We start from the raw sequence: 11,658 nt of genomic DNA, 5'->3' as shown, positions 1-11,658 counted from the left end.
TCAAGAAATTCCCATTACTGACTTTAATGCTCCCTGTTATAGACAAATCTTCTGAATGGAACCATACAGTGACAGATTGGTTCTTCCTTGTTATCAGGTATCTAGCAAGTGAGCACTCCAGAACAACTCCAGCAACTACGAATAATGTTGTTGTTCCCCTGGATATACCCTTGTGTCCTTTGCATCCCCGGCAGTGTTCAAGAGGCATCTGGATAAAGGAGCTAGGAGATATGGTTTAGTGATTTTCTGTAGGTGTGGTAAAGGGAGGATGGTTGGACTAAATGATCTCGTAGGTCCTTTCCAACCTTGTGATTCTGTGATATTATGGTTCTATGATTCTATTTTTATTTTGTCTTTAAAACAAAAATAACCAAAGATTAGGATTTGAACATAGCCAGCAGATCCGTGGCTGTTTAGTTTCCAGTGGATGCATCCACTATTTCTTACGGTTACCACATTATAGTAATTCTGTCATCTAAATCCTTTCACTGTAAAGCCCGGTGTAAAGCACTTATAGGTCTTGGTCACCTTTCCATAACATTTTTCTCCTGGAATTTTTTGAAACACCTCTCTTAATACAGTATCATTAATACAACATCCTACATCTTGCAGTTTTCTCTCCAAATGTCATGGTTTTGTGCTGTCAATATTCTACATCATGACATCATGTGCGGTATGAATCATTAACTGAGGGTACAAATAGTAAAGGTACATGACAGCGGCGGAGGGGAAAGGCAGCGCAGGTGGGGCGTCCCCCACATCAAAGTGCACTCATCCCTTCCTTGGTGCATTGGTCGGGAATCGAACCCCAGCCTCTCGCGTAAGAGGCGAGAATTCTACCACTGAACCCCCAAAGCCATGTCCCAGGGTGGGATGGCCGTAATGGAGTTTGATCAAGGCGGGTCTTTGTTTTCTGCATTCTCTTCAGCCAACACGGACTTCATAGTTTATTTATAAATGTGAACATTAATATTAAAAGAAGTCCACAGACCTCATTTTAACATATTAATATGCTTCTAAACTCTGTAGATTATTTTTCAAATCACACCAAATCAGTTCAACTAACTGAATTTATATGCTCTGTGCAATCTGAATACAGCAATATATAACCAGAGTATTGCACTTTCAAAGCTATAGGAGGAATACAGTGCTTTAGCTAAAGCTGTTTGATCCAAAACACTTAATTCTAACGCTCTGAATACAACATGAAATGGAGAATCTAATGGTGTCTGTGCCAGTCAGCAAGTCAGTACTCAAGGCCTTGTAGATACAGTGGAGTCGAGAATTGTTTATGATTCAGTCAGGGAGCATGCAAAATGAACTTAAACTTTGTGAGAAAACCAAATGTATTTTGCTGACTATTCTCAGCATGTGGGAGGTGCTCAGTCAATTAAGTTAAAACAGATAAATGTTTAAAACTGAGAATGCTATAAACACGAACCATGAAGCAACCACCTGCAACGCAAACTAAGCCTGAGATTCATAAATATATTCAGAAATATATTCTGCTTGTAGCTTACAACATCTTGCTGTAATAAAAATTATGATACAAAACAATAAGGGTAGTATTAACATTGCCCATTCTACCAGCCTAAAAAAACAGGCTAGGGTTTCTCTTATAGCGATTGTGGGAGAATAAGTATCTCAGAGGTTATTTCAGAATATTCAAGACAAGCAGTAGTGCAAGTCTTCCAGAAAGCATTCCAAACCATCAACTTACTGCTTATCTTGGTTGCTCTGAATTGTTCCCTGGAAGTGCTAACTCTTCTCCACTGGTTACAGAAGGTGTCTAGGTTCTTTATTTAGCAGCCTACGTCAGTATCTAAAATCAAGTGCTGTGAATACTTCACTGGTACTTCACTAGTACTTCCGAATTGGCCAACTAACTGTATTTCATTAAAGACTATGGAGTTTTTAATTTTTATAATTTTTGCAAAAAAGTGCCCTACAATATTCCAAGCACCTTGAGCAGTAGAGAAGTTAGTTGATAGTGTCATGTACATACATCTGCTGACTGCTGATCTGCAAAGGCTATGCTTATGTCCTTATACCTCGGCAGCACATGAACAACCTTTTAGTATATAAACAACAAACGTAACAGACTTTACCTCTAACTCTACAGGTGTAAATACAAAGAAATTTCAACAATGGAAATTGATAAAGAATAAATATCATGCCCATTGCCCTATTCTTTTGTACAACATAAATAACACCTCTTTCCAGTGCCACTTTTAAGACAAGAAAACATTTTCTTTTCTTCCTCTTTGTGTAGATTTAGCAAAAAATAAAATCGATGTCTTTATGAAAGACACAGCAGCCTCTTTTTCAGCATGTACTGCATGACCAATGGTCTTATGGATCTTTTCATCACGTCTATATACTTCATCCACCTTTCATTAGAAGGAAAAGACATGGGTAGTGAAATCTCTCATCCAGAATTTAGCTATGTAGGGTAAGTTAGTCATCTAGGTCTCCCTCTGTTGTCAACAGAGTGGCAGGTACTTCCAGAGGATGAGTCATCTCATCTATTTTAGACACATATCTTAGAAGACTATGAATCACTCTGAAAATCCCTCTCCTATGGATTACGGAAGAAGCCTAGGCAACTATCTTAGCCAGGACACCTAACTTCTAGGCAGCTAAGGCAGGCTACTCAGTGTCCCTGTGAAAGTTCTATGAATTAGAAAGGAGCATTTCTTTGATGCATTTATTCTGAACTATCAGACCACAACACCATTAAATCATTAACAGCCTACACAGATTCTAACCAATGACCTCGAGGTGAAAAGCTCCCTATACCTCTGCCAACCTTGTGCACCAACTAATTTACATTTGAACGCTTTGCTAAGGCGGGTGCAGCTGGGCAAATCCCATGGCAAGCCCATAAATTAGTGACTGAGGAGTAAGTATTTTTCTAGCCAATTCAGTACTTTTTTTTTATCCCCTTTGGATAATACTGATGGTTGATTCAGTGCCCTCTGCTTTAAATTTCTATGATAATATGTTCATAAAAGCTGCACCCAAAATACGTATTCAGACACTGAAAAGAAGGAAGTATTTTCACAGCGGAAAATGTCTAATCTTTCTTTCCCCTTCAAAATGGACTGGATAGGGAAAAGAAATCTGCTAATTAAATAACAAAATGTTGAAGAGATCAAAACTGTAGCACACATGAAGATCTAATTCAAAGAATACAGGAAGCAGTGCGATTCGCATATGTCATCCTTTCACACAGATAGTAACAATATAGTCAGGAGTTTGAGAAACACACTTATGTCTTTTTCATCCTTTCTCTCCCTCTGGGGTCACTGCACTGTGATCTATTTTTACACAGGAAAAAAAGTTCTCATTGTTAAAGCAAGTTGGATGCTCCCATATCTCATATGCAATCAGAAAGCATTTCAGAAAGCCTAGCGTCCTCCTTTCAACCTGCTTTCAAGCATTTCTATTGGTTATAGATATCGTTCATCCACAGTTTTGCAATCCCAAACACCTTTATTTTTTCATAGTAAGAAAATAATGGAACTCATGAATAAATTGTTTGTATTGAAATATTTTCTTCAAAAAATGCAAAAGAAGAAAAGGAACAAAACGAAGCAAGCAGAAAGATAATAAATCTAACTACAGGCCTACAAAATCTGTGGGGTGCTGATGTCCATACATTTATCACCTTTCCTTCAAATTCCACCTTTAGAAGGGTTCACCTAAGGAATTAGTCTGAAGAATTATCTAATCAAATGTGCTAAGGCTGATGCTTTGTCATGTTCTTGAATTTCCCATCATTTCAAAATGCTGAATTGCCAATTTCTTTATGAAGCAAGTTGCTCATGAAAGGCGAGACCTGGGAGGTGTGTGTGGGGGGGAGACAAGCTGGTTATAGACGAAAAAGAGGGGGAGGGGTGGGGAGAGGAGGAAAGAAGGGAAAGGGAATGGAAGGAAATAAGAAAGAAAAAATGAAAGAAAAAAGGAGAAGGGATGGCAATTGCTTTGGAATTTCTTGTATCTTCATAGTATCATAGTATTGTGCGAGTTGGAAGGGACCTTAGAGATCATCGAGTCCAACTCCCGGGATTCAAGCCCTTCTGTGTAGCAGAGCAGCGCTTCTACCACTTGCGCCACAGGGGGGATTCGAACCCGGGCCCTCCAGTGCTGCAAGCAGCACTTTATACCGCTGCGCCACTGGGGGCACACTTAAAAAGTAATTTCCATGAGCATGGGGGTTCATAAGTTCTGAAGGCTCTCTGGTGCAATATGGTAGGCCCATGCCACAGACCTGATCATTCCGAGACACTGAACTCCACACCATAACATGAAATTTACAACAGCTCCAGAATACCCTGGAGGCTCAAGCAGAGCTCTTGGAGCAGGTCCAGAGGAGGACCACTAAGACAATCAGAGGGCTGGAGCACCTCCCCTGTGAAGAAAGGTTGAGGGAACTGGGCTTGTTTAGCTTGGAGAAGGCTCCAGGGAGACCTCACTTGAAGAGAGTGTATAAACAGGAGGGTGAATGGCTGTTTACAAGGGTGAACAGTGGTAGGACAAGGGGGAATGGCTGTAAACTGAGAAAGGGGAGGTTCAGGTTAGATATTAGGAGGAAGTTTTTCACATAGAGGGTGGTGATGCACTGTAACAGGTTGCCCAAGGAGGTTGTGGATGCCCCATCCCTGGAGGCATTCAAGGCCAGGCTGGATGTGGCTCTGGGCAGCCTGGTCTGGTGGTTGGTGGCCCTGTACATAGCAGGGTGTTGAAACCAGATCTTTGTAGTCCCTTTCAACCCAGGCTGTCCTACAATTCTATGATTCTATGACACGTTTTCTACAATTCTCCTTTCCTTACTGATAACACTAGAACCTAATACTGAAATTTGTTGATTAAAAGTGTAAGCATTTGGATGACTAAATAAATCTCCTTTTCTATACAGTCCAGAAAAACCTCAGTGTAACTTCAGTGTGTGAATGCTGTTAACAGATCTGTTTCATACTGCACCACAATACCCAAGTGAAAGTGGCTACTGAATGTAAAGGTACACACAATGGTTTATTTCACTATTTTCTTTTAATACTGCTTATATTCAATAATCATTTTAATACTTTAAATTGAGACTGTATTAGGAAATAATAGTAAGTAGGGACTTATCAAATAAAGGAGAATTTATGCTTTATAAAATAATTGCTTTGATTTGCACTTTACAACCCCATCCAAACATGCAAAACAGCTCCAATGCAAGGTTCTGTTCTCATTTGTTTTACTTTTCAACACACATCACAGTTCTGAAAATAGTATAATGGTGCTTACATTTTGATTCCTAGCAATTCTCCTTTCTGTCCTCGATTCTTGTCTTACTTAACACAGTCATAATGGCCTTTTTTCATTTGTTTACTCCTATGTTGTGAGTACTGCAGCAGCTTCAGTGCCTTCTGTAAAAGACCCTGCGAATCCACTCCCATTCATCTTCTTTTAACCACTAGTTGTCAAATTGCCTCCTCCTGTAACTTCAGAACAATACTTGATCCTGAGTTTCTTTTTTATATGAGCTCATTTAGGAATTTGCTAGCAGCAGCAACATGATCAAATCTTCAGGAAGACATCAAGTTCTGCAGGCATCTAACAGTCCAGCATGCATGTGTAAGCTGTATTTTTGCTTACTAAAAGGCAAATGAAGTCTGCTGCCTTCAGCATTTTTAGGAAGTTTTACAGCCAGTAGTACCAAAGCAAACATTCTCCACCTATGATCAGCACAACTGATGCTATAAAACTCTGTGTATCTCTGAGATTAAGTATCTTGAATTCTTGTCAAGCTCTCATGAAATAATTGCACTCTGAGCTGTGCTTTGGACAGAACATCATGGCTTTGCTTCCCATGTTGGAGAAGGAAGTTGCCATAATGCTTCCCACTTTCAAACAGTTCCTTTGGTTTCTCATTCATAACACACTCTCATTTTAAAATGTTTCCTTTTTCTCCACTTGATTAGGTCTCCCTGCCACTGGCCTTATGACTGACTTAACTGATTTATGCTTCAGAATGATCTGTTAGCACACTATCTGCGGTCATGTTTATACAGTATTCCTTCATTCTCTAAACAACTTGGCAATCATCTTCGGAAATCTGTCCTTAAATCAGGCTTTCAGATTGATATGCAACAACACTGAAAACTGCTTTATGTCTTTAGTTACTTCAGTAGAATCAGGGTCGTGACTTGGAGACAAAAGAAAAACAAAAGATCAAAAGTTTTCAAAATAAAGCTGCTTGCTCCTGATTTTTCCCTCACAGTTATCTTCCATATTGAAAAGTATAACCACAATGGTGTCTTAGTTGTAAGTTTTACCAGGTTCAATTGTGATCATGATAATAGTATTAGAGATGCTGAACTAATTACACTTACTAGAAATTAAGAGGAAGAAATGCAACTCATAATTAATAAAACAAAATCAGATGCTTGTTCAAAACAAGCCTTGCAACAAAGGGTATGGAGAAAGCTGCAGTTCTATTAGCAAGTAAACGGAGGAACAGCTCTGCTGAATCACCTTCCTAAACATGCCTTTTGAATCTTATTTTATGCACTTTGCAAATACTTTTTCTAAGCATTTGGTAACACTAATGACTATATCAAACTCTTTTCACCACTGAAATTTTCATGGTTCTACTGCTGACACATCTTTGTACCTCATTATACATATGAAATAATTCTAGCAAACAAAAAACATTTGAACTAAGCAAAATAATCATGCCTTTCCTTTCTAATGGGCATTCAAGGTCATTACAATCCTCCTGGTAGCAGAGTAACTTCTATATATAAACATACTTGCATTGTAATGCATTTAGGCATAGCAAACTTCTAAAGTTTAATTTTTCCCTGTTCACTTTATGCAAAATTAAACCATCTCCACAGGGTCAGTGGAGGTGGTGAAGATGACCTCTTTAGTTAAGGCCAAGGGAGTTGCACTTACTAAGTTGCTCTTGAGGTTTGCTGTTTTATAGTATCACTAGAAAAGAGTCACAGGAGGGAAAGTTTTCTCACATTCCAAACAGAACTTTAGACAGAATAGAGGGGTCCCAGGATATTCTCCTTTTACTTGGTAGCTTGGTTGAGCCTTTATCATTCAATCATAGAATATCCAAGGTTGGAAGGGATCTCCAAGGATCATCGAGTCCAACCCCTGGCCCCACTCAGCACCATCCAACATTCAAACCCTTTGTCTGAGATCAGTGTCCAAATGCTCCTTGAACCCTATCAGCTCGGGGCTGTATCCACTGCCCTGGGCAGCCTGTTCCAGTACCTGACCATTTCTGGTGAAGAACCTTATCCTAACACCCAACCTAACATCTCTCCAGCTAGTTACTTAAGTTACTAAAAATTAAGGTACTAAAAAAAAATATTGTTTTAATTCCATGACCGTAAGTCCCAGTATGGTGTCATTTCATTCCCATTGAAATGCACAGGTATCAGGGCACTTGTTTTATAACTGCTATGCTGATGTCCTTTTATTTATTTATTTATTTACTTATTTGCATTCTGTGATACGCTGCATTTGGGGTCAATACGCAACTATACATTTGGGTAACAAGTTGTACTGGAGAAAGAAAGACCTTCAACAGATTTCCAGTTCTCATTTCATTCTTTCTTTTTTTTGCTTTTTTTTCTCCTCCAACTGGGAGGCAGAAAAAGCCTCTCTGAATTATTTTGAACTTTAAAAAAATCGGGCTATCCTTTTTCCCCAAGGTGTTTTATATATATCGACAAGGCCTTTAAACCTTGGACTTCATTCTAAAATCTGTGCTGTGGAAACTTCTATCGCCCTCAGGAGGATTACATACATGACAAAATACTCGCGATTGAGCCTTAGTTACTGCTGAGGTACATTATAAATTTCCCCAGAAACCCCTGGAGTGTTCTTAAGTCAGAAGCCGTACCTCAAGTAATATTTAAGCAGATGTATTCTGGTCTATTTTAACAGGTTAAAATGTATTTTGTCTACAATACAAGCTTAGCACAATTAAAATCTTTAGTTTGTCTAGCACGTTAACTGCATGTTACTAAGAGGAAAATGAACTGCATTTTTCATAATGTGATCAAAATTTAAAGGCAAAATAAATGACAGGTAAAAAATATCTCCTGGATATGGGATTTTTAAGTGCTTGCAACCGTGACAGATGTGGAGCTCCAAGCATTTTTAGCTAGGAGAATGGACTTGAATGAAGGCAAGGACAACTCTTGCAAGCTGTGAGAATACTGTCCTTTGAACTGATGGCTCCAGAAGTCCTCTGCACTTGCTGGGAAGACATGTAAGCTTCTGTCAGACATGCAGATATGTTTTCCAGCACGTCGCACTTATATTCTATGCAGACCAGACAAATATTATCAAAATAGTTTTATTACTTTAGTACAGCTTGGAATAAACAGTAAGAGAATGGAAAACAATCTCATAGAATTGACCTTGTTCTGCCTGCTTTGATGTTGAAATCAGTAGAATGGGGCAGGCCGACATTTATAGACTGCAAAGATTGTGGGCAGGATTTCAAAAGCACAAAGGTGACACGTATGTTTCTTCAGAAGTGCGGTGACAAGAATGTAACACAGCTTCAGGGCTTTTTTATCACAATAACAACAGAAAGAAAAGGAAAACAAAACAAAACAAAAATCTAATTTTGGTCTCTGTCAGTAAGCTATGCAGAAATTTTAGGGCTGGTCCTGTTTAATTTCTTTATTGATATGAATGAGAGGATTAAGTGCACCCTCAGTAAGTTTGCAGACTACAAAAAGTTGGGAGGGAGTGTTCATCTTTCTGAGGGTAGGAAGGCCCCACAAAGGGATCTGGACAGCCTGGATTGCTGGGCTGAAGGTAGTTGTATGAGGTTCAATAAGACCAAGTGCTGAATCCTACTCTTTGGTCACAATAACCCAGGCTTGGAGCAGAGCTGCATGGAGAAAAATGATCTGGGCATTTTAGCTGACAGCCAGCTGACCATGAGCTAGCAATGTGCTCAGGTGGCCAAGAAGGCAAATGGCATCCTGGCTTGTATCAGAAATGGTACTGCCAGCAGGAGCAGGGAGGTGATCATCCCCCTGTACTCAGCTCTGGTGAAACCACAGCTTAAGTACAGTGTTCTGTTTTGGGCCTCTCACTACAGGGAAGATATCGAAGCCCTGGAGAGAGTGTCTGGAGAACAGCAACAAAGCTGTGAAGAGTCTGGAGCACAAGTCTTATGGGGACTGGCTGAGGGAATTGGGATTGTTCAGTCTGGAGAAGGCTCAGGGGAGACATTATTGCTCTCTGCCTGAAATGAGGTTGAGGTGGGGTGGGGGTTGGCCTCTTCTCTCAGGTTACAGCAATGGGATGAGAGGGATGGTCTCAAGCTGAGCCAGGGGAGGTTCAGGTTAGATATTAGGAAAAATTTCTTCTCAGAAAGGGTAGTAAGGTATTAGAACAGGCTGCCCACAAGAAGGTGGTAGAATCACCATCCCTAAAGGTTTTCAAGAAGAGACGAGATGTAGCATCTGAGGGACATGGTTTAGGACTGTGGAGGTGATGAGTTGACTGTTGGACTAGATGATATTAGTGGTCTTTCCAACTTAATGATTTCCAGCTTAATGATATCTATTAATTCAATTGCCTCATGTGCAACACTGCTTTCTGCTCTACACCACGTTTTAAAGATTTTCAAATAGTTTGTAGATAACAGAGAAATTTCCACGTAAGCATTTACTCTAAAAATAAAGAAGATTCATTAGGTGAACAAGTTAAAGGAGCTACTTTTACAACGTGTTTTACTTTTTTGTTGGTTCTTAAAATCAAATTTTCAATGATATTTGAAGGGAATTCCTTCTCTAGAAGCAGGCAGGTTTGTCCTTCATTATACAGGCTTGGCAGGGAAACAGAAGCCCCCATTACAGCTGAAATCAGCCCCTGAAATGCAAGGCGGATCCTCTGACACATCCCTGTTGTCACATAAACATGTACTGCATCCACGCACAGTGCGATCATCCACTCCATAGCTGTTCCTGCAGCACCTACTCACTCACTGTAATACATTCCCGCCTCTTTCAAGTATATTCAATTCAGCATACAAGCAGGAAAGCTAATCTACACAGGGCTGCACATATAAAGAACTCATTTATTCCGTATATTTTTCAAGTTGCTTCTCTGGTGATTAAAATATGCAAAGCTCTCTTAAAAAAAATAAATTAGCAAGAGTAAAGTCAGTAAGGTTTCTGCAGTACTGATTTAAAACTTAACAGTTTATGTAGACTTTGGACAATCCACCTCTTCAGTGTACAGTGTTTTTCTCATTATGCTGCTAAACATCCTATTCCTACACAAAGGTTTAAGAGACCACTGTCTCCCAGTGAGACACAAGAAGTAATGCAGCACTGATTCCTAAGGAATATTATCTCTATCAATTGCCCTTACCTCACCAGCTTGCCCCAGTAAGTCAGACATTTTGGAGGCCCACTCCAGACAGCAACAATTTTCCCTTCACTGCTCCGATGCTAATTTGGAAACTGCTTATGACTCAGTTTTAAAAACAAGGGTGGCAAAGAAGTTGATTAAAAAGTCCTTCCAGATGAAGAAACTGATGTCCTACAAAATGGCACACTTGTTGAACCATGACAATGTTAGGCCAACATTAATAGTGCAGTTTAAGGTTATTATAGAATCACAGAATGACCCGGGTTGGAAGGGACCTCAAGGATCATGAAGCTCCAACCCCCCTGCCTGGCAGGGCCACCAAACTTCCACATTTACTAGATCAGGTTGCCCCGGGCCCCATCCAACCTGGCCTTGAACACCTCCAGGGATGGGGCATCCACAGCGTCCCTGGGCAGCCTGCTCCAGGACCTCACCACTCTCCTAGTAAAGAACTTCCCCCTAACATCCAACCTAAATCTTCCCTCTTTCAACTTAAAACCGCTTCCCCTTGTCCTACTACAATTATATTATTTGAATGTCCAGTTATTCATGCACACAACTGAAATGATAATTTTCAAGTATTTCACCTAGTTAGCATCCAATTCCCCATTTTGACGCTACCACTGGAAGCAAGGCAAATAAAAATGTACTCTCAAATAAAACTTCCTATGTTCAAGTTTTAGGTCACTGATCCTTGTCCAATTGCTATGCACCACCAAGAGGAGCCTGGCCTCATCCATTTGCCTCCTACCTTCCTTGAGATATTCATAAACATTAATCAGATCCTCCCTCAGTCTTCTTTTCCCCAGGCTGAACAGATCTGGGTGATTCTGCCTTTCCTCATATGTGTTTTGTTTAGTAGCTCTTTTCACACCAAGTAACGATGTGTTCCCCCAGCAGTGCAGCATTCAGTAACGGCACACTTTGTTATCTTTTGGAATCCAAACAAGACATACATACACCATCCAGCGTCACTTCCCACATGAAGCCTCACGCTCCTCACGCCTGGCTGCACTTCGCAGGCCCACACCCCGGGCACCTCACTGCATTTAGGCAGTCGGAGCCCTGCAGATGAGCGCTCCCAGTCCAGAAGGAAGGGCAGGCGGCACGTATTGTATTGCCGGGTGTTTGTATTTGGGGAAGAGCTCTCATTTTTTTCTCGTTTAACACTAGGAGAAACCAAGCGGTGCTGAGTGACGAGGAAATTAAAGGTAGCGCAACATCTGATAGGAAAGGGTACATCACCGA

At 40.3% G+C, this 11,658-nt stretch overlaps 1 non-coding gene across 1 annotated transcript; it reads right to left on the bottom strand.

Annotated features, from left to right (window-relative positions):
- Positions 1-786: 786 nt before the first annotated feature.
- On the bottom strand, positions 787-857 carry TRNAK-CUU (transfer RNA lysine (anticodon CUU)). The gene has a single exon. It is a non-coding gene; the product is annotated as a tRNA-Lys (tRNA).
- Between the last annotated feature and the right edge of the window lie 10,801 nt (positions 858-11,658).

This window comes from Excalfactoria chinensis, chromosome 3 (assembly GCF_039878825.1).
Source record: "Excalfactoria chinensis isolate bCotChi1 chromosome 3, bCotChi1.hap2, whole genome shotgun sequence".
Classification (NCBI taxonomy): domain Eukaryota; kingdom Metazoa; phylum Chordata; class Aves; order Galliformes; family Phasianidae; genus Excalfactoria; species Excalfactoria chinensis.
The sequence above is the reverse complement of the archived record's forward strand: the minus strand, read 5'-3'. Positions and strand labels throughout refer to the sequence as shown.